Source organism: Lipophrys pholis (assembly GCF_963383615.2).
Source record: "Lipophrys pholis genome assembly, chromosome: 19".
Lineage (NCBI taxonomy): Eukaryota > Metazoa > Chordata > Actinopteri > Blenniiformes > Blenniidae > Lipophrys > Lipophrys pholis.
In genome coordinates this window covers 15,235,102-15,258,078 of record NC_137647.1, presented here as the reverse complement: position 1 = coordinate 15,258,078, position 22,977 = coordinate 15,235,102, and positions in this window count along the sequence as shown.

Genomic DNA, 22,977 nt, shown 5'->3' with positions numbered 1-22,977 from the left:
TAATCTGCATTCTATACAGCTCTCAGTGGGGAAATGAATCATGGTACTATGCCTCTGAGTCATCCAGCCATGCAGAAACTGTGGTGTCATTATGTTGATATTTTGTCTACTATTAGCCATAAGGAACAACTGCTCACGGTAATATGCATAATGCCAGCCAGTGTGGACAAGTGCTAAGAAATTTGCTGAGAATACTTTTTCTGAATTTGAAACAAACACACACACGCACACACACGTGTGTGTATGGCCACAGCCTCAAATAGTTGTTGTGCTAATATGTTTTTAATGTCTTTGGGATGCAGTCGACATCTCTAATTTGTTTTTGTCTAAGCTGTGTGCTTATGTGGATGGGGACATCAAAGCAGTAAAAATAGCATTTCTCATTAACCATCCTTTCCCTCTCATTTATTTTCCTCGTCCTCACTTGCCAGTTTGTCCACATGAGTGTTTTTTTAGGCACAGCTTGTGAAGTTGTGAGGCGGAGTTGCCGGAGAAAAGATAATGGGCTGATGCCTGGTGTCCGTTTACTGTTTCCTATATTCAGTTCTCAGCAGGCTTTCATCTGAAACTCATCAGCGTTTAAATTATCAAGTCTAAAAAGCTTGTGTCAAATCAAGTTATATATTGCGAATGAAACATCCACTTTAGTTGTTCAAGCTGACAAACACTTGGCATGAATAATGTTTGAGATGAACAGTTTGTAGCAAGTTGTTTGATGAATGAGGCCGGGTTTATTTATTATTTTTCACAAGAAGGCATTAATTTCAGTAACACTGGGGATGTCAGTGAGCTTCTCAAAAAGTACGGGATGTTGAGTTCACAGCTGTATCGTTAGCATTCACTTATATTGTTCTTAGAGGCTGCAGTGAATTACAACATCACTCACAATGAATTAGTCTCAAATATATTACATTTTCTGTCCAGATATGTTCAAGTTCATTTCAGCTGGTTAATGACCTGGAGCAGTCACTGATGGAACATATAACAACATGCATCACTCTGAAAAACCTGCAGGGTCTGCAGCTTTTCACTTCCTTACAACATATTGCTGCTAAATTCACCTTTTGTGTATTTTGAAGGCGACTCATAAATAAATATTTATATTCAGTTTGGTGAAAGCGTCTGACTGCAGCAGCGAGTGTGTCTGTGACCCGACAGCTAATGGCCTGCCTGATTTAAGCATTTTGAATAAACGGAGAACAAAAGAAAGCAGAGACCAGCCTCGTATGAACTTTTTTCTAATCGCTATTTTGAACATTTATCCACATTTCTGTGCATGCTGTTAGGTTAATTATCTCACAACAAAGACCCTTTCTGTTGGCAATGGGATCACTGAAACGATTGTTCATCCTTACCTGCCTTTTTGTCGGCAAACAAGATTTTTCTTTCTGCTACACAACAGTTTAGCTTCAGGTAATGAAAAGAGTTCTTATGTCAAGTAGATGAGAGATGATGGAAAAAGATGCAGTGGATTGATTTGGCTTCTGATAAGCAGTACACTCGCATATGTTTGGTATAAGAATCTTCATCTCTTTGATGACATTTCTTATCACCCAGTTACTCCCCTTTTGTACCATTCCTACAGGAGTATGAGATGAGTGCATGATTTTTGTCATCGCAATAAGAGACACAGCCAGTCACAATGATTATCAGAGCGTATGCAGTTTTCCAGAATCTACATCCTCTCAAATTCGCATTTGATTAAAGAATAGAATATAAATATATATATTACATCAGTTTGTACATGTGTTATGTTGCAAGCACCTTCTACTTTTCACTTACCTGTAGATGAATTGTCCATATTGAATAGGATTATTTCAACTTCCTCACCTGATCTTAGATTTTTGTGATCTAATCAAGACAGCCAGTGCTATTTATGAGGAACTGTTGAATATTCTTGCACTGTTATGTGAATGCATGATTGAAATGTCATTAAAATGTTCTACAAGACTGAAACTTTAACAGATTAACTACTGAATTTGATAGAAAATGACTTGATCTGTCACTTTGAGTTTCAGTAAACTGGTGTTCAAATCTGAAGATGCAAATTTAGGTTTGTCAGAGATTTAAATGGTTGTAATGGTTATTATTCGCCTCGTCTCTGATTCAGCCTAATTGCGAGGGACTCAGTATGGTCAAATGTTTTTGCTGGAGAATAGTCAGCTCTGAAAGATGTGATCTTGGCCTAAATTTCTGAATTGGATTGGATTTGGTTTCCATAGTAATGACTACAGACTGGTCCATCTCTTGAATGGTGCCAGCGTGCATTTGTATGACAATTCAGCCACTCTGTATACTTTTACTTAACCACGATACACCACCTGGAGTCAACCGAAAACAGGTATTTTTAATCATGTCGCTAATTGAGTTGCCTTGGTGTTATTTATTGAGTACAGTGCTGTGGATTTTGTATGACTTGTAAAACACTGTGAGAAGATGAGACTAACATTTATGTCGAAACAGAACAGGATAGTGCTAATCATCCTCAGCCATAACAGAATACATTATTCTTAGCCACTTCATGTTGCTGTGGAAACAGTTTTAGAGTCAGTAGGTCTGCCAAGGGTGTGCATATAAACATGTCCATGTGTGAGCGTGTGCGTGTCAGAGAGACTTGGCATACTATGTGTTTTATCAATTGAAATGTTGCACTACCCAGCAGCAGTGCATGTTTGAAGGGCTAATTCAAAAAAAAAAAAAAGAAAAGAAAAGAAAGAAAAAAAACCCAAAACAAAACACATGAACAGATTCACTGAGATTCATGGAGGGTGAGAAGAAAGAAATGAAAAAGTAATGATGGAGAGAAAAGAAAGTGACAAATGATGGCGGTGGCAGTGGGGTGGGTTTGGAGGGGCATACTAAGAGTGGCAAAGAACAAAGAGCCAAAGATGGAGTGAGGATGGAGTCGGAATATATAAAAAAAAAGGTGAGACAAAGAAGGAGAAGTAGACTGAAAGAGAAAGCTGGCAATATGAGCGAATATAGTTGTGATATGTACAGTATGTACAGTGTATATATTTATATAGAGACTGTTATGGGGGTGTGTATTAAACCATCTTTGTGAAGTGCAATGAATTGGCTCTATTAATGAAAGTGTGAGGACTGTGTGGTCATGGATACACAACACACACAGACACAGACACACACTGTGCTCTCTCTTCAGGCTCATATCATTACCCATCATTACACCCCCCATTTGGCATCAGCCGGCCAGATCGATCACGGCCGATAACTCTGTCTCACTCCAGGCCGGCCTATCTATCTCTATCTCACCCTCTCATATCTTACTCTCTCTGTATGCTTTTTTTTCACACCATATCTCCTCTCTCCCTGTGTCAACCCCCTCACACAACTCTCTCCTGCCCACAAACTGTATCAGTTTCAAAATTACTTAAATCCACCGCCTACCCTATCCTCAACGCTTTTTAGCTTTGCTTTCTCTCAAGTATCTCTTCTCTTCATCTCCTGTCAGCCAAATCTCACTATCTAACACTCGCTAATCTCCTGCTTACTTCTCTTTAAGTTTTATATGGTATTTTCCGGCTGATATCTCAAGCTTTTTTTTCTTCTTTTTTATTTTTTTACCCCCACAACATAGCAGTCATCTTCATTTGTTGCTGACCTGCTTTCAGCTTCACTATAATATGCCTCTTCTTCTCTCGCTGCACCCTCCCCCAGCCTTTCATCTTTTTCTTAGTCTCCGTCACCCAGCTTGCTCTCACTCAGGCAGCCCAGTCACACCAGCTGTGTCTTTGCACGTGGCTCAGTGTCGCTTCCTCCTCATCCTCCTCCTACTTGTTTTCCTTTCCCTCTTTTAACTCTGAACCCCCATCTTCCTCGTTTCTGTAAAGAGAGAAGGGTGATTACACGCAGGCTTGAAGGCTCAAGGGTGGGCTCAGCCGTCACTTGGAAAACTTGAAAGTTTTTTATGTGTTTGTGTGTTCGTCCCACTTGTGTATGAAATGTGTGAGAAAGTCGGCAACATGCAGATGCGAACAGAAAAAAGTTGCAATCCTGCCGATCTAATTTGAGGGCTTGATAAAATGGCCTGAAAAGGAGGAGAGCGATCAGCTGCTTGTGCCTCCTTCCTCTTCACTGTCCCTCTCTTTACTTACATCACTTGATCTAATGATGCTCTTGCTTGTGTATGCTCCACATTGATTCTAATTCAATTTAGATGGAATGGGTCTTTCAGACAATTGTCTGCAGCGATGGCCCCAGATGGATTTTTAGCTTCTTCTGCAAGCATTACAGATTAATGGGAGGAAGGCCACACTGGACAGGAGAGAGCAACAATCAATTTCTCAATAATTCCATATTTACACGTTCTCATGTAAAGAGTAGTGAAGAAGGGAGGAAGAAAAGGACGAATGTAGCAAAACGACAGTGGACCACATCTCCCCAGGGACTAACACCCCCTGAACAATGACAACACTGCATGAAGAAACTGTAAAATTGTCAAAAGACAAACTTGTGTTGTTCTAAATCAACGGCAGACAATTTATTTAATTTTTTTTTACAATATGAAGAGATCTTTGAAGGAAACATAATTATTGATCATCATCTGATTAACATGGTTAAAACTCCACATTAAATTAATTTACATTCATTGTATTTTCTTTTTAACATCTTGACCTCTAAGTCTAAATATTGCAGGCTGATTTTCTCAGAAATCTCTATTTTGTTACAATCAAACTCAGACATAATTGCAAAGATTTACAGCTGCTGATAGTTACAATGGAGCTGTTTGCAGTGGTTAAACTGTTGGTTAAATCAAACCAAAATAAAACCAAATCTTTCTGAGACACTTTGTAAGCCGACTGCTGAGAGTCCCTGCCGTGTCTGAGGTCTCGTTTAAAGTCTATCAAGCATTAAAATGCGGCTTTTGTACTGTAGATTTGCTTTGACACAATGGGTTTTTAGGCCCACCTTGGCCACGGGGAACTAAGTGCACATGTGTCCACTGAACAATTGTACGCAAGAGTGTTAGCAAGAAGGTGCATTTGTCCTGAAGCAGATCACGATGCTGGAGTCGTCTCGCATCAAAGCACTGGTGACTTGACAGGCATGAGCTGTGTGGCAAACTCCGCTAAAGCAGCCTAAAGCAGCGCGAGGCTCCAGTGTAACATCCCCGGACCTATAATATCCCCGGCTGTGTGTAGTGGCTATTGTTTTCACTCTCTCTGATTTTTTGAGCATCTGGCTGAGATGGCCTCGGGAGGCCGCGCTATAAGCCCCTGGCTTGCTCCCTGCAGGCCGGCTCACTGACAGGAGATCAGACTACATCAGTATGTGTGAGAGGTACAGCGGGATCTGAAGGATGGATCCTATTTCAGCTGATCCAGCACAGTGAGAGGTGGCTGGCAGAGACTCTCACCCCCCCCCCCCCTAAAAAAAAATAAAAAAATAAAAAAACCTTACATTATACACCTTTGTGTGTGCGTTTGGACACTCGAGTCTAATTGTGTGTGAATGCGAGTGGGTTTCAGAAAAAGACAGCTGTGAAAGACAGTGAGAGAGAGAGAGAGAGAGAGAGAGAGAGAGAGAGAGAGAGAGAGAGAGAGAGAGAGAGAGAGAGAGAGAGAGAGAGAGAGAGAGAGAGAGAGAGAGAGAGGAGGGTGAAAGGGAAAGAGAGAGATGGAAAATATGTTTGCCCTGTTCACACCGATCTGTTTGTGTGGGAGTGCATTAACATCTATGTGGGCTGGAAGGGAGGCTGAATATGCAAAACAGTTGGAACAAAGGCTAATAACTCTGGAGCTGCTGTGCAAAAAAGATGGTGCATTTCCTTGACTTCTGTGTTTGCCAAACTGTCTTCGTTCAGAGAGGGAACACACTTTTGTTATATTCTCGTTCAGAGAGCTTTTCTAAACCACGGGGAGAGATTCTCAACCTTCACGGCAAAAAGGCATGGGTGAATTTCATCCCTGAGAGTTGGCATTTTATCATTCTTCCAACATGTTTTAACTTATCAATTCTTAAAAAAAAGGTACATGCATTACCGAAAAAAAAACAAAAAAAAATGCGTCATCATATCCATATAGCCAGAAGGTTTGGGAAGCATGGACAAATGGAGTGAAGGTGATCACAACATGTTTAAAAGAGACAAACTTGATACCATAAGATATGTCAGTGGACAATGATGTACTTTGTGGTTAAAAATAATCCAAATGAATAACAAAAGAAAGAATAATGTGTGCATAATTTACTCATTTGATGGTTTGTATAAAATCATGAAAGAAATTTCCCATGAAAGTTGCCAGTGTACTTAAAAAAAAAAAAAACCAGGGCGTCCAGTCATTGTTTTTCCTGTCACTTCTGAAATGCCTTTGTTAACAACCCAGGTATATTTTTTTCAGCCACTCACTTGAGCTGTGTGAAAAGCAGTGATGCCATTTTTTATACGAACAGGAGCTAAAAATGTCAGGGTTATGTTGCATTTCACTGCAGACAGGATGTGTATGCTTGAACGGTGTGCCTTGCGTCTGTGCGCTGTTTGCTAGAATACATACAGCAGGGTGTAATAATGTGCATTTGTGTGTGTGTGTGTGTGTGTGTGTGTGTGTGTGTGTGTGTGTGCGTGTGTGTGTGTGTGTGTGTGTGTGTGTGTGTGTGTGTGTGTGTGTGTGTGTGTGTGTGTGTGTGTGTGTGTGTGTGTGTGCGCCTTCTTTTAGCTCAGTACTGGAAGGTTGCTGGCAGTAAAGGAATTCGAAAAGTGCGATTTTGAACTTCTTCATGTTAGAAGTCAGTTTGATCAATGTCTGCTGCAGCTCTTGCTTGCTTCAGGGCACAGTGAACCACTGATAGATGAATTCCTCTGTGTGAGCCCATGGACTGATGTGTAGGTGTACAGTGAGAAAAGGAGAACAAAAGCAAACCAGATTCTAAAAATGTGCGTGTGCATACCATATAATATCTACATATTTTATTGTTTTAATGTGGAAGAAGAATGGCTGCTGCTTCTATATGAGTTCTTGCACGTCTCTGTGTTGTATTTACAGATTCAATTGCCTGTTCAAAGCTTCTAATTAGTATCATCTTACCCGTAGACTTGTGGCGTCTAACACAGACACCACTGAGTCTCTGGACTTTATCAGACTGTCCAGCCAGAGAGTCCACTCGGCAGTCAGGCCTCAGTGCTCAGTCTGGCCCCAGAGCACAGTGGCCTGCAGAAGAACCCATGTGCAGAAAACCTTTTAGAGCATCAGCAATCCGATTAAGGCGGCTCTTTTTCTGCAGTACTGTTGATGCTGAGATAAGTGTTCTAGTGGGCTCCTCAGATCAACTCTAAAAGCACTATTTCATTAAACCAAGAACTCAAATTTCTGAGTGGATCATTTTGATTTTCTTCGTGCATTTTGAGGAGGGGTGTGTTGCCAGAGAAGCTGGCATTTATGCACACATGCAGACACACGGAGACATACAACAGCAGCCACCAAGATGTGAAATAATGATGCTGGATAAAAGCTACTGCTGACAGTGTGAGCAGTGCTTGATGAATAGGCATAGAGAGATTCTTTTTTTCCTTTTTTTTTTCCACTTTTGATTTGCAGAAATAGATGAGGATTGTGAGTCTAGGTATACGTACTCTGTGTGCGCGTGTTTATGATTGTGTGGTTTTTCAAAGACAGGTACAACTTGAAAAGCCTCCATATTTATCTCGAAGTGCTCTGGCAGAGCGTCAGTGGGATGATGGATGGTGTCTCCATCGGTGGCCAATTCTCTGAAGTTGTGGTTTGAGCGCTGGACTGAAAAACAAGATTACATTTAATGGACATTCACTCCTATCCAGAATTAACTGCAGGCTAAACACATACAGCTGTTCATAACACTGTGTCCAATAAGCACTCTCAGTACCTCGCGTTTGAAGAAACGGCCAAGAAACACATAGATAAGTACATTTATTTACAATTTTCACAAAATAGCTGAACATGATTGTTTATTATAGAGCACTGATCATATCCCAAACCCTCAACCGAATGAAATGAAATGCTTTTACTCGCTTTGCCCTGTTTTAAATATGAAGCTTTTATGCAATTGTGCGAGAATGTGCTAAAGCGATTATGCACCTCACTGAATTAGTAGATATATACAAACCTTGTCATTAATTTAGTTTTAACCACAGTTTCAGCAACTGTGACTGGAATTGTATTTTCTTTTCAAAGACTCCGACTTGCGACATAGTGCAATATTGAGATAACTTATTTGTTCACTTCATTTGCAGTGTTTCTTTTTTAAATATTTAGCTGGCCTGAATTATTTACCTTAAGGCATTGGCAGAAAAATGGAAAGCACGCGAAGGTGTAGTATTAGATAAGTGACAGAAAAAATATATCAAATTGAATTAGTAGCTGAAACAAGCAATATTTCATACTGAGAAATATGGGGCTCTGCAGGGAACTGCTTAATCATCGTCCTCATTAGTGTACTTTCATGTGTTCTTTAGCAACTATTAACATATTTGATATACACTCAACAGCCTCTTCAACAGGCACACTTGTGTTGTTGGTTATGTTGAACTTGAGATCATATCCTGGTGCTTCTGATAAGATGAGCTGTGTGTGCTTATTGCGGTGATCACAATATTCAACACACCATCCACTATAATGATTATTTACCTAAAATATATACATATGGTAAAAAATTAAACCCCCTGGTAATATAAAGTAAAACTTCAAATCGTACAAGCAGATCTTGTGATTTGTATTAGTAAGAATGGAATCCACTTTGTAAACTGCTGTAATGGAGCTCATTAGAAATTAAGAAGAGTACGATGAGAGTGAGGATTTACTTGTAAGTGTTGGTTTTAAAGCGTGGGTGCATTGTGATTGACTCAGTAATAATGTTTCTTGTCAGTGAAGACATTAAATAGGTATGCATAACTAGGTGCAGCGCCCTGCCTCAGTCAGTGTGTGACCTTTAGCGTGGACTGTTCCTGTACACTTTCCCTCAGGGTGCACGGATGTGGGCAGCGCTTGGCTCTGTACAGTAGGTGTACTCTGTAGGATCAATAGCACTCTCTAAAGCTGTTCCCAGACACATCTGCAGTACCTAGGGTGGCCTTTGTGACAAAGAGATAAAGAGAAAACACTCCCCAGGCTGTTAGTGTCTGCTGATCTCCTCCTGTCATCGCTTTCCGTCCTCCTCTTTCACAACCCGCTCGGAGGACGATGGATAAATCAAACTTGTTTGACAGCGGGGGAAATATTGCTAATATTTTCATGATCCACAACAATATTTTTGTGACTTAACCTTTTCTTCAAGGCAAGAAGAAAATCCCTCATCCATCCATGCTGAGGTGTGCTGAGACAGCTGAAAGAGCCGGAGGGCGGAGTCCATGTATATTTACTAACTCTTTGCTCCATCCATCAAAAGGCACAGCATGCTGGCTCCACCTGTCTGTCAGTGTCCTATCACATTGCCAGGCAACTTCCTCTCCCCCAGCCACTCCATGGACTCCTACACTTGATATGTGCATGTTTAAGGAGAGCGCGTCTCTCTTTGTCTTTGCTGACTCTTTTTCTGTCTGTGGTCTTTTGTTGCTGACTCCAATCTTCAACCTTCCACCGTATTTTCCTTTCTTTAGACTGCACCTTTCTTGTCTAACTCCAGTATGCATTTTCCCAGTGCTGCTGGAACAGAGTACTGTGTACTGTGAGTGCTGCCCGAGCAGGTTACAGAGAGTAATTTGAAGCTGTGAGGGTGCCGCAAGGCTTGGATTTAGTTTTGGAAGGTGTGCTGACAGTCAGCAATCCGGCACTGATCACACCAAAGTCGCACAGATTGGTAAGATGTGTAAAATCCTTGTGGGAAGTGGGTAAGTGTAAATGAGTTAAGGAGCGAGTGCAGAAGAGGGAGTGATTGCAGTTTTATCCACACAGACAGTCGACAGAGATGTCACTTTTACCGCGGGCCACGCGAGCTTTTGAGCTGAAGCCTATTTGCACCTGACACGGTTGGAAAGCAGGTTTTCTGACTGACGTGTGTACAGGACGGGCAAAGTCTTTGCCCTAATTGTGCAGCGAAGCACTTTGAGCATATATGAAAATTTGTACCCATATATGTGTTCACTGTTTGTTCAAGGCGATAATCAGAGCTCTTCGCTTCGAGCTTCGCCTCAATAAGAATGGTTGACACACACTCAACTCTCCAATACACAAATACATCCAGAGAGAAAAGGAGTTTAGAGTTGAAGTTGGAGTTTGAGTGGAGTAGACAAGTGTCTGGTATAGACGCAGTTTTAATATGTTAGCCTGTCTCCCTGCTGGCCTCCCCTCCCCCTTTCAGGGACGGCACTAATGCCATTAAGTGTGGGACAGATCTGTTCCATGTCTGCAGGCCTGCCAGTCTACTGGTCTGCCCCGAGACCACTCTCCATCTAATCCTATCCTCTCTCTCTCGCTCCCTCCATCCTCCTCCTCCTCTCCTCCACGCCAGAGACAGGAAGAGGCGGCTGGGAGAAAAAAAAAAAAATCTAATAAATAAATGAGAGGATGCAAGAGGAAAAAAATATATAAATTAAGTTCTCCGTTCTCGTAAATCATGTTGCCAACTTCCAGTAGACAGGAGGGCGGAGCTTATGGGAGCGAGTGGGAGACCATAGGTGGAAGAGGGAGGGAGAGGCAGTGAGTAAGAGAGAGTGAGAGAGGGGAGAGATTGTGGAAGGGAGGGAAAGAGGTGCGGGAAACGTTTCTATTCCACCCTCAACCTCGGCTTGGCTCTGGAGACTCGACGGCGAGGTGTTTTTAATTGATTTTTGATTAGATAGACATGAGAAGGGGGGTTGTCCATTAGCATGAGGGGAATAAACCTCTGAGAGGAAGCAAGCGAGGGAGTATAATACAGTAAAAAAAAAAAGAGAGAAAAAGAGAGAGAGAAAGGGAGAGACCGTGGCAAATGACAAGTAAATAAATGTATATACATATTTGATATGCACCGATGGGATGTTACTTTAATAAAAAATCAGCTTTGCAGGTTCATTTACTAAAGTTTACTCACTTTAATTAGATCCGGTTTCAGGGGAATTTAAAGTGGTTCCTGATACTGGAACATTTTCCAACCTGGAAATGATCGTAAACCAAATGTAAGTCTCTGAAAAGATTTAGGTTGACAGCAGTGTTGAAAATATGCATGAATAGATCAAATGTATTTTATATTAGAGTGTAGAATCGGAATTTTTACACATCTAAACATTTTAATGTTCATATTAAATGTTCATAATAAAACATAAATAAACAGGACATCTGGGGCTTTAACGCTCATATGAAGACCTCAATTCAATGTGCAAATTATGATTGAAATAGATGGTGGAGGAGTCTGCAAACCCAGCTAACCATGCTGTTGTTTCTGCTATTATAAAAATTGGATTTGAGTCACAGTATTATGCCTGGATCTTTTGGGGTGGTTGTGGCCACGCTGTCGCGTCATTTCAGGTCGGAAAATGCCAACTTGTAAAAATCAGAAGCAGTTTTGGGAAAGTCTAAAAACAAGGCTGAGCAATGCAGCATTGCAACGAAATGATACATTATTTACCTTGGAAATAGACAATAGATTGCAGAAGCCAAAAATAGTATAAAAAAATAGTATAGAATGCAAAGGACAAACCAAGATTAGTCTCGGGTTCAATTTGCTTCTTTCCCACTGAAAAATAATATACTTTATCCCCCTTAAAAATGAGATGCAATGTTGGGATTCTAAAATATAATGTCACTGTAATGCCATCGCTTTCAGTAGAAACACACTAGTAACTGATTATAATAAAATGAATAATGCAGTCTCTTTGTGGAGCTGCTGTCTCTTTGTGTATCCTGATCTGTGAGGTTTAGCTTTCGCTAAAGTACCCCTGATGTATTTGGACTCATCGGCCTCATTTTCTAAGAACTATTTGCATGTTGGTCGTTTATCTCAGCTGTCATTAATTCAGAAATCTGTTTCTTTTCAGAACAGGTGTTGCAACAAATCCTGCATGACTGCCAAAAATTAATTACCATCAAGTACTAATTTTCAGTCACTTGCACATCACTGATTATGTGAGAACTCTTCAAAATACTTTTGTATTACTTTTCTTTTTTTCAACAGTTTCTGCTATGGGTTTGAATTATCATCTCATATTCAAGGGAGTCATGAAAAGTGTTTAAAAGGATCTAGTGTTTCTGTTTTTAATAATAGGTCCCTGCTGGTGGCACTTCAGAGGGTTAAGGCTTAGCCTTGGATTTAAAACCTGGGTGTAACAGGGGAGAGTATTCTGCATAAAGTATTGCCGAGTCTTCGGTGAAAAGTTACACTGACTCGCCGTGGCGACCCCTGAGCAAAGGATCAGCCAAATAGACATTGTCCAAACATGAGAGTTCACGCTTCACTTTCAATATAACAACTGTAGGAAATTATTTTAACATGGAAAACAAAGTGAATGACACAGCATGGGACTTCTATTGGGTGCAGGAACATGAAACAATACTACTGCCTCTCATCCATTTCTTTACCAAAAGATCAGTGAAGCACTCAGGAGCAGCCCCGGCTTGATGTTACTCCTCACACCTGTCACAAAGGTAACAAGCACATTTGGTTTACAGCTATGACGTTGAAAATTATAGATGTGTCATGCACACTGTGAAGCAATGCAATTATTTTGTGAGAAATTCTTTATAACTAAACAAGGTGGATTTGTTTGGCGGTGCTGGAAGTGGATGCAGGAGTTGCTTTCCTGCTAAAAATATTTACTGTTGTTCATTCATTAGTTATTTATTACAGATCACTGTGGCTGTCTCCAAACCAACAAGGATGAAAGTCAGCTGCAACTTTAAAATCCATCTCCAACAGTGAAATTGTGTAAAAGAAGGTGTACTCCCAACTCAGACACATCTGTTGACAACACGCTCCGCTGTGAGAAAACTGTTAGAGCTGCGCAGATCATAAAGAGTGTCTCCTTCGATCGCATCGTTAGTCCTCCCTCAGTCCCATTGCAGTTATTTACTGTTATTTGAAGATCAGATGGCAGTGTTTTTACTCATAGTAACTGTTCCACAGTTCCAATAAACCGCTCCTAACATGTCTGGTGTGATTGCACTGTAAGCCTCCGTTCATGCCAATTGCAAACAACACAAAAAGTTTCCGCCTACTGAGAAGGTGCTAAAGCTGAAACCTGGTCACACAATTTTGTACAGACAATGAATGCTTTTGAGCTGAGCTGTACAGATTTCTCGTCTTGCCTTTGTAAACCCAGTTGAGAAAATCATGGACATTTAGCTGTGTTGACTGTTTGTCTTTCAGAAATCTCAATAAATATACATGCGAGATGCACGTCGTTCATCTGTTTAATCGATTTGGTTGATTAGCTCACCAGCACTAATGTAAGTTGAGAATTATTTTAGCATTTACACATTTGGTAACACTATAATAGCAACAACAACACCAACAATAATAATAAAGGTAATACAGTGGTAGACAGTGACCTGATGTCCCTTGAGCAATCTGTTAGTAATTTCATTTTGTCTTGAGCCCACCTACTCACAGATATGCATGCAAAGACCCTGCACTAATATGATGAAAACAGGGGGGAATTCACCGCAATTATTAGAAATCCCGAATAGGTCGACTGCGTTGCCGTCAAGAAGAAATGAACTATCCTCGCGCAGAGAAAGGCATTGACAAATGACCTCTCACATATTGATTGCTGTAGAGCCAGAGCCTCACGCGCAGCATAATAACTATCAACAGTAAGCACCGCAGCGTTGATATTTGTTGTGTTGTTGTTTTTTTTTTCCTCCCGTATTTCCTATTTGTCCTCAGGTTTAGTTTTAATGGCTGAGCGAACCAAGGAGAGAACACAACACGGTATTCTCCAACCATAAATTAGATTTGCACCTCCGGCAAACTTTCACTTTGCTTCTTGGTAACTTATCTCAGTTCTCATAAGTTTTCTAGTCTCCAGACGCCCCTCCCCTCCCCTCCCTCCCCTCCTCTGCTCTCATCCTCTTGGTCAGTGAAACTGGTCCCAGCTGCACTTAAACAGAAACCCAGAGCTGCGGACGTAGACACATTCACACACTCCCACTCCCTCACGGATCCCCTCTGAGGCACATAGGGTTAGAGTAATATCCAAAGTGCAGGTGGGACCTAGCTTTTGTAGCAAGGCTGAACAAAGCAGGACGAGCGCATGAGCCAAGTAATGGAGTGATGATCACTGCAGAGATTGAACAATCATAGTGGGGAAACCGGTGGTGGGGGCACTCGTGGACTTAGGGAACTTGCGCACTAATTGTATCTTATGACTAATTGGTAAATTAGTGAAACCTATTTCAAGGCGCCAGGCTTAGCTTTGGGGGACACCCACAGCTCATTATAGACTCATATTCTGGGCAGAGGAGGAGAAAAATAAAGGAAATTATACAATTGCTCAGGTGAGAATGGCAATTAAGCAAGTGCTTAAGAAGAGCAGGAAATGAAACCTCATACACGCATAATTTACTATACTCTCTTGTGTCAGGCTTTAAATCACCGCTGATCCAGGGCATGCATTAATGGTGGCATGGAGAGGGAACGATTGCTGTATGTGGTTTTGTGTACTTGTTTTCATCAATATGTTTGCGTGCCATTGCTAATCTGAGCATGTTTTCCTATGTTGTTTGGGTGTAAATATGGAAAATTATGCATAATACCTCAGGTTAATTTTGTTATACTGCAAGTTTAAATCAATTACTTAAATGCAAATGCTAATTCAAGAAAAAAAAAGATCTCCTTGGTCTATGAATAGTAAATAAGCTCTCCCGGTGAAACCATTGTTTATCTTCCCTATACAATATTTTATACATGATAACGTTACAGTTTTCAACATTTTTTTTCTTGGTTTCGGAATGAAACATTTTGTTAAAAGTCCTGGAGGATGTAAAACGGGAAAAGTTCAACTTTGCTGACAGAGGCTCACTTGTCACTGGGGATATGACTTTATTTTTAGATTCAGCCCATGCCAGTGAATATAGAGGAAAAAGAGCAAATTTGAACAGCACATCTTAACAGAGAATTCTGATCCAATGAAAAAAAGATAGGGTATACATACATATGTAATGTACTGTACTTTTTTTGGTTTCAAATATTGATTTACATGCTGAAGAGTACATACATTTAACTTCAAATTCTGTTTAATGTAAACTTTGACTCCTCTAGGAACCGGTAAGTAATATTACAAAATAAATACAGAAGCTCAACAGCAGTTAAATCTTTAACTAAAGGTAAGGTTTTCTGTCAATGAGCTATACTTGTTACCACAGTTACCTTGAAAAAGTAATCTGACTACTGATTACTAGTTACTCCTTTAAAAAGTAGTTACTTTACTGATTACTTGTATTTAAAAGTAACTAAGTTAGATTACGTGTTACTTTTTAGTTACTTTCAGCAGCTGCCGACCCCCCCCACCGTCTCAAAATAAAAAGGACAAGTGTTTTTGCTGATCGCTGTCTGGCCTACTGCACCATGTTTATTCACATTTTAACCTTTGACCTTCGTTCTTTGTTGTATTTATATCTGACTCACGGTTTTATTATCAGAGTTTTACTATAACTGTTATTAATCCACCCGGTGATGTAGTTGTAGCCTGTTGTTGCACTATTGATCTATTTATTTGTTTGCACTACCTGCTCTATGCGACCTTTTAATTGCCCCCCCTCGGGGACAAATAAAGTCTTTCATTGATTGATTGAAAAAGAAAAAAATTACAAAAAACAGTATGGCATCTCTGCAGTTGTTTTATTGTTGCATTGATATGGTTTAGTGTTGACATTACTTGGTTCCAATTCTTTTGTGTTACATGAACACAGTTAAAGCGAGTTGGTCTGTGATTGGCCGAGAGTGGAGAAGGGGGCTGGTCAGGTCAGACTACATGCACTGCGTGTGCTTGTGTCTCCGTTTGGAGGAGAATGAAGCAGCGGCCCGGTTCAGCTTAATAATAAAGCGGCTTTGCAGACAAGATACTCGTCCTGCAGGAAGCTACAATAGTAACGCACAGTGACTTGGATAAGTAACTTTAATCTGATTACTGGTTTGGAAATAGTAACGCGTTAGATTACTCGTTACTGGAAAAAGTGTTCATATGAGCGCATCACTGGTTATGTTTGTTTTCCATGCTGGCCTCAGTGAAACTGTGTTCCATTCACACTTTGACAGTATGTAAAGAAACTATAGAAGAAAGGTAAAATGTTTCCTGGCTGAGTTGTCAACATTTAGTCCTGCTTGTCCGAACCCTTCGACTTCATTTGCCTTAATGGCGTCCTCAAAGCATACCACTGTGGTGAACTCAGTGTCTGTTGATTTGGCCCCGGTGTCTCTGACACTTATCTTCCATCTCTTTAACACCACTTTTGTGACATTCACAATATTTCCACAAGGACACCATTGATCCCTCTAACCACCCTCCCTAACCAATTTGCCAGCAGTAAAACTAATATTGTCTTTAATCAGATGCAATTAGGTCTGCAAGTTAAGATCTTCTCCCAATTAAAACTCATTAGGCCCATAATGTCATTAGGGGAGTCTTGGGTAACCACCACTTGCACACAGAGCCCACTCGTCACAAACAACAGCGCAAGTCGATCACTCTGTACCACATGGATGCTTCATTATGGAACGGCACAACAACAAGACGTCGAGGAGAGAAGGTTTGAGCTTTTACCAAATTCAATCATTCAAGTTTCAATAAAGAAAAGTTATGTCGACCGGAATGATTAATTCGATCAAGTTTATGGCAACAACAGTCAAAGGTACTTTTTTCTTTTAAAAAATTTGTAGAATAATTGTGGCTGTCTGAATGCGTTTTCTTCATTGCACAAAAACAGATAATGAAAATATTCCATTGTGTGTGGCCTTTCACTCCCGCCAAAAAACTTTTTAGTGTGAAAGCAAAGTTTGTAAAACGTGAGCAAAATGTATTAAAAAAAATTACAGCTTAAATTACACAAACATCCTCAAATTCACTTTTTTTTTCTTCAAGAACTTGTTCAACCCTAGACAGCACACTCTTTGAAACATTAAGCACAGATGGTTATCTGAGAATATTTCTGTACTTTAAAGGCAGTGTAAAACACCTTTTACGTGTTATTTTCACATGACGGAATATATAGAAAAGCAATTATTCCATCCCGAATCACACATATGTCACCATTTCTAGCTTGAAATGTCTCTATAATGTCACTGGATTCCTGTGAAAGGTTAGATACATGCTATTGAGTCATAATATATAATGCGTTATGTTGAAGCGGTTTCTGTGTTGGCCTGATCCAGGGAAAGAGAAGAGAACAACTCAATAACAAGTCAAGGATCAGATATTAAGTTGAAATCTGTTATTACAGAGAATCAAGTAACTGACCGTGTAGTTAAACTAGATACAAACAAAGTCAGAGTTCTACCCGGCCCGGGAAGGTGTGCCGCCTTCTCTTCACCACAACAGACTTGGAGAAACACACGCTCAGACACCAGCATCACGGACATCTAAATACAGAAATTACGAGAGGCGTGAATAGCGGTTCCTCCACTCATATGTTGGTAATTCTTCTGTCACATGGACGCCCACCCTCCGGCATCGTCTGTCCATACAGTTGTGTTCACTCTGTCCCGTAACCAAGCGCAGGCATATTGATCCGTTCAAAACCAACATGGTCATTGGTAATTTATCATCAACAACTGCTCCAAACAGAAAGTTCAATCTTAACAATAGAGAAACATTCCCTCACATTTATTTCAAAAGTACTCTATATAGGTTTTAAGAAAAGCAATTGCCATGTGTTTGAAGAACTGCAATTTTATTTTAATTGATAAACGTGGTTTTTTTGTGTGTTGTTTTTTTTAATATCAATTATATTTCAAGTTAAATTTATCAATCAGGTAAACTGACTGGAAGGAAAAGATAAGGAGAAATGATAAAAACACACCAGCAGCAGCACCTTTCTTATTGTTTGGCATTACAATTTAACCATGTATCGTATAATTGGCATAAATGTACAGAAACAACATGAAGTACATGCATTGCTAAATATGGGCAGTGGCTTGATAAGATGTTAAATATTCAACTTTATGGTGAAAATCAAACAAACATATCAACAATAATCACTGTCGTCCACAGAGATAATTTCATGCTCGGTGAATTATTTCAAGCATTTGAGATGCACTATTGGATATAGAAATGATTTAGTAAAATAAAACAAAACAGATGAATAATAGTTCATTTAATTAATTGTGACACCGACATCATCGTTACTCTGGAGAGTACAAAACTGCAAACTTTGTGTTTGGAATGCTCACCAGTTGTTAACCACAGATCTCAGCCTGCGTTGTTTTGAGATCTGTCTGCCACGGCTGTGTTTTAGCTTTATTTATGTCTATATATTTGCTCAGAGAACAAATAATCAATAACACGGCAGACCATGGGCCCCCAGCAACATGGCTCTCAACAGGAACAAGCAAGGTCAAACTTTAAATTTGTCATCACTGACTGCAGAACAAATAAATGAAACACAGCAAACAAAAAATCTCATAAAACCCAAGATAACAACAGATGTAGGACAAAATGAAAATATATGAAGAGGCTGATTTTCTATTACGCCATAACCATCCAACATTACGATACTACAAAATGTTGAACAAACCCAGACAGCAAGACTGCCGAAGGTATATTGAATTTGTGGGTCTCTTTGTCGTCCTCAGAAGCAGTTCATCATTGATTCCCGGGCCCACTGCAGAAGAGTTCCGCTGAAGCCTTGAGACAGAGCTACCTTGAAGTTAATGTGCTAAAGGCTCACAGACAGAGAGCTCCTGGTACAAAGGGGCTCATGCTAACGCAACGCTGCCTCTCAAAGCTCTCAGAGCACCATTTTCCTAAAGAAACCTAAAAGCATATTGTTATATAATCCTGCAAACTTTAAATGACCTGAGCACGATTCTGTTTTAAAGGCGCAGTATGTTGATGATTGACTGAGTAGCTGCATGGTGAAAAGGGGACATTTATGAATATCAGCGTTTAAGTTCTGTGGGTATGGCCGGCAGAATGTCTGCGTGACACCGATCAGCAGTAATTACCCCAGAGGTTAGAGTTTTCCTCCTGCCTCTAATTGGCCTTTGCCGTCAATCAACAAGTGATTTCTGTTCACAATGGAACTAAGGGGAATGGTAGATGCTGCAATGGCGGGATAATTGAAAATAATTGAGCAAATTGCAGATTTGAGATGTTGGCTTCATCAGCACTGCGGGGGTGGCATACGAGCGTGTGGAGGGAGGAGAGGTGAGCAGAGAAAAAGCCAGATCTTAATGATAATGAACAAAACACCCGTCTTCATTTTGCCTCCACCCCCGAGGACAGATCTGCTTATCTGAATAATCAGCCTGTACATGTCTCAATGTCACTTGCATGGGAGAAGATGAGAACCTTTGATCTCTGTATCCTGAGCCTCAGCAGCTATTCAACCAGCCTGAGGGCTTACATCCTGGCCCTGGTCTGAAAAGCCCCTTGAGCGCAGAGGAAGTGTGCCTCTGCAGTGCAACTGTTATATTGGAGCCTTTGCATGTAGTTAGCTGTGTGGATTTTGCAGGAAGCATGTGTGAGCCATAGAGTGAGAGAGCTTGTCTTTAAAAGAAGCATGAACCAAACTCGCTCGGATTGGATGACTGCGTCCTGCATTTGAGGTCCCGTTCGTAAATGTACAAGATCATGACTAATGTGTAGACTTTATATGCAAACTTTATCCGGTCTGAACATTATAGACACAACTGAGCAGTGGCATAAATCATCCTGAGTGTAGAAATGCTCTCTCCGTGGGTGGATTTGTGTATCTGATAGAGTAGCAGTACTGACAAGCTAGTGGGACTAAAGGCAATCCCTCAGTTTCAGTTGTTTGTCCTCTCTTGCGTTTCTTCCTCCTACTCTTCCCATCCTCAAGAGCTGCTTACCTGCCACATCTTTCAAAAAAAAATAAAAATCCCGCCTGTAATTTACATTTCCATATGCTGCCAGTGGCGCCAGAGAGAGTGGATAATTGGGTTGAAAGTGGTGACGGTGAGAGCAGGATAGAAAAGGGATACAGAGAAGGCCAACTGAAAAAAAAATAGAGAAAAAAAAACACACACACAAGCCATTACAGGATGGTCTCTTTTTTTTCCCCTTCACTCGTCATTTTGCCATGCTGCTCTTAACCACTTGTGCAGCTGAAAAGATTTACCTTGGCCTCCCATTCTCTCCATGCCTGCCTCCCCCAAAGCCGAGCTCCCACCCTGCTTCTGCCTCATCCATATTCATCCAGGCTCTCTCTCTCTCTCTCTCTCTCTCTCTCTCTCTCTCTCTCTCTCTCTCTCTCTCTCTCTCTCTCTCTCTCTCTCACTGTTCTCACACTTTCTGTCTATCTTGCTCGCTCTCTTTTTTTCCCTCTCATTCGTCACCCACAGCATGCCGTTAATACACCAATTAGTACTAAGAGCAGATAATGGACGATGTCATATTTCGAAGCAGAAAGAGAGAGACGGAGACAGAGGGAGTGAAAAAGAGAGCAACAATGCGTATGATGGAGAACGAGAGAGAGAGAGAGAGAGAGAGAGAGAGAGAGAGAGAGAGAGAGAGAGAGAGAGAGAGAGAGAGAGAGAGAGAGAGAGAGAGAGAGAGAGAGAGAGAGAGAGAGAGAGAAGGATGGGGGGGTGATGGAGGTGGTGTCTATGGATGAAGCTTCTGAAAATGATGAAATGCTGCGTTTACTCCGAACATCCCGATAGAAAGAGCGTGATAGGAAGAGCGCTGTGCTGGTCACAGGTTGCTCTATAAAAGCAGAGGTGTTCCTCCAACGCTTTGCTGGATCCAAATGCTGACGTGTGTTCAGCTTTGTTGGACTCTTAAACTCTTTCATTGGTTTGCTCCCCTCTCAATATTGGGAATGCTGCAGCTTCCTTTTTTGCAATTGTGTTCGTACCTACACCTACAGGCTTTCTACTCCACTACGTGGTACATACGGGGCATGCATGAAAGGATTAAAAGGCTTCCTGCAGTACCTCTGTTGTTGTTTTTTTTCTTTTGCTGTTTAATTTTAACAATATGACAAAATGCTAAAAAAAAAACTAAAAACAATAGTTTGTCCATTAATTTTCCTCAGTGCAATTGGGTACATGGTAATGATCCGTATGACACAGATAATATTTCAAAATATTACATTACAGGTTTTGATATGTCAGTATCAGCCATAAAACCCTCACATATTTTATCTCAGCCAAACCACAAGCAAAACGTATTCCGTGGATTATCTTGTGTGGCACATTGTCTAATGTGATGTGCTTTCATAACAAGTTTTCTCGAAAAACAAAATTTGGTGTTATTTTTCCAGTGAAAAGGGATAATTTGTCAATCAGTGCAAAACAAGAAACTGTATAACTGTGAAAATAGGAGCTATTTGCAAATAGGGTAAGGTGTTATGTAAATAATGGTGCTGCATAAACATGAGCTCTGACTAGGAAAAATTGGCATTAATCAAACATGAGCTAGAACAAATTAAAATATGCCAGCTGTATGAGTCCATTTTCTCCTTCTCTCAGAAGAAAACAAGGAATATTCCGGCAAACAGGACCACTGATGCTTTGTTGATAAAGTCTGTCTTATCATGCAAGACATCGCTGTATTGAGGATAGAAATGCAACATGGAACACAAATGAACAAAAAGAATGATTATTAACAATGACTGGGATTTTCAGAGTCACGGTCGAGCCTGAATGAATTTATTCAGTGCGAGAAGATTCCCACTCTCAAGTACAAATCCACTACAATGCTACGCTGTGGCAGGCTCTTATCTGGGTTGCCTTTCATTTTTTCATGTCCTCTGTGTATTTTAAGCCATACAGTTATCAACACTTATCTGTATTATTTTATTTGAGAAAAAGTAATTACGGTGTGGTGTCTTAAAATGGGAGAATTTAGCTGGACGTTTGAGTCTCTTCTGCTTCCCCCACAAACGTTTTCCTGCATGTTTTCTGAGATGCATCTATTTATTTGAGACAGTCCTCGCACAATGCCATTATACTCAGAGAGACAAAAGGCAGACGAAAATGGAATTCGAGCTTTTAACGCCACACTGGAAATTGCTTAATTTGTCGCAAAAGCACATGAGTAATCGTTATATCTCACAATATCTTAATGAATAAGTTATTATGCTTTACTTATAAAGACTTTCACTTGTTTTGTATGCACGCAAAATAGTTTTCTGATACACTATTCATTGTGTTTATGATGTACTCTTAGACCAAACCACTGACCATCATAACCATTAAATATAATGCCATACTGCCTCACTTAACCAAGTAAAGTGCGTCTATGAATCTTTAAATCATTCGATTTATTTATTAGATCATTTGACGTTCTACGATAACATTTTTTCTTTTTTATGGAGAAATTGATCATGCAGTGAGAGCTCTGCTGTTTGTGAGGGACCACAGCCCTGCTTGTGTTCACTAAGCCAATCAGCACTTAATCAGTTGTAGTCACTGTTGTTGTTGCTAAGAGACCAAGGTGCGATGAACAACTGCTCACACACTTCAAAGCATGACTTGATGCTTTCAATTCATCAACATTCGGTTCTTAGTGGTCCGGACTGAATCGTAGGCGATGAGGCCCATCTATTGCCTAATTAGTTTGTGCACTATGTTGTTTTTTTTGTTTTTTTTCCCCCGATCCTGGAGAAATCTTGCCAGAATGTGAAACTGCCACAGAGCCCCAACCACATTATGCGAGCTGTTTATTGACGCAATGAGTCAGATGGCGCATGAAGGTCACCTGAATGGAGTAGGTACTGTGTGACAGAAGACTAAGTGACGAAGGCGTGTGGAACCTATTCAGTACAACCCAACAGTAGGTGTCATAATAAAAAGTGACAAAAGCATTTTCAAGGGCTGAAGGAAAAACTGCAACATCCATCGTGCACGGAGGCAATTACTGCTCATGATATGGGTGTTCAATAATTTTGTCTG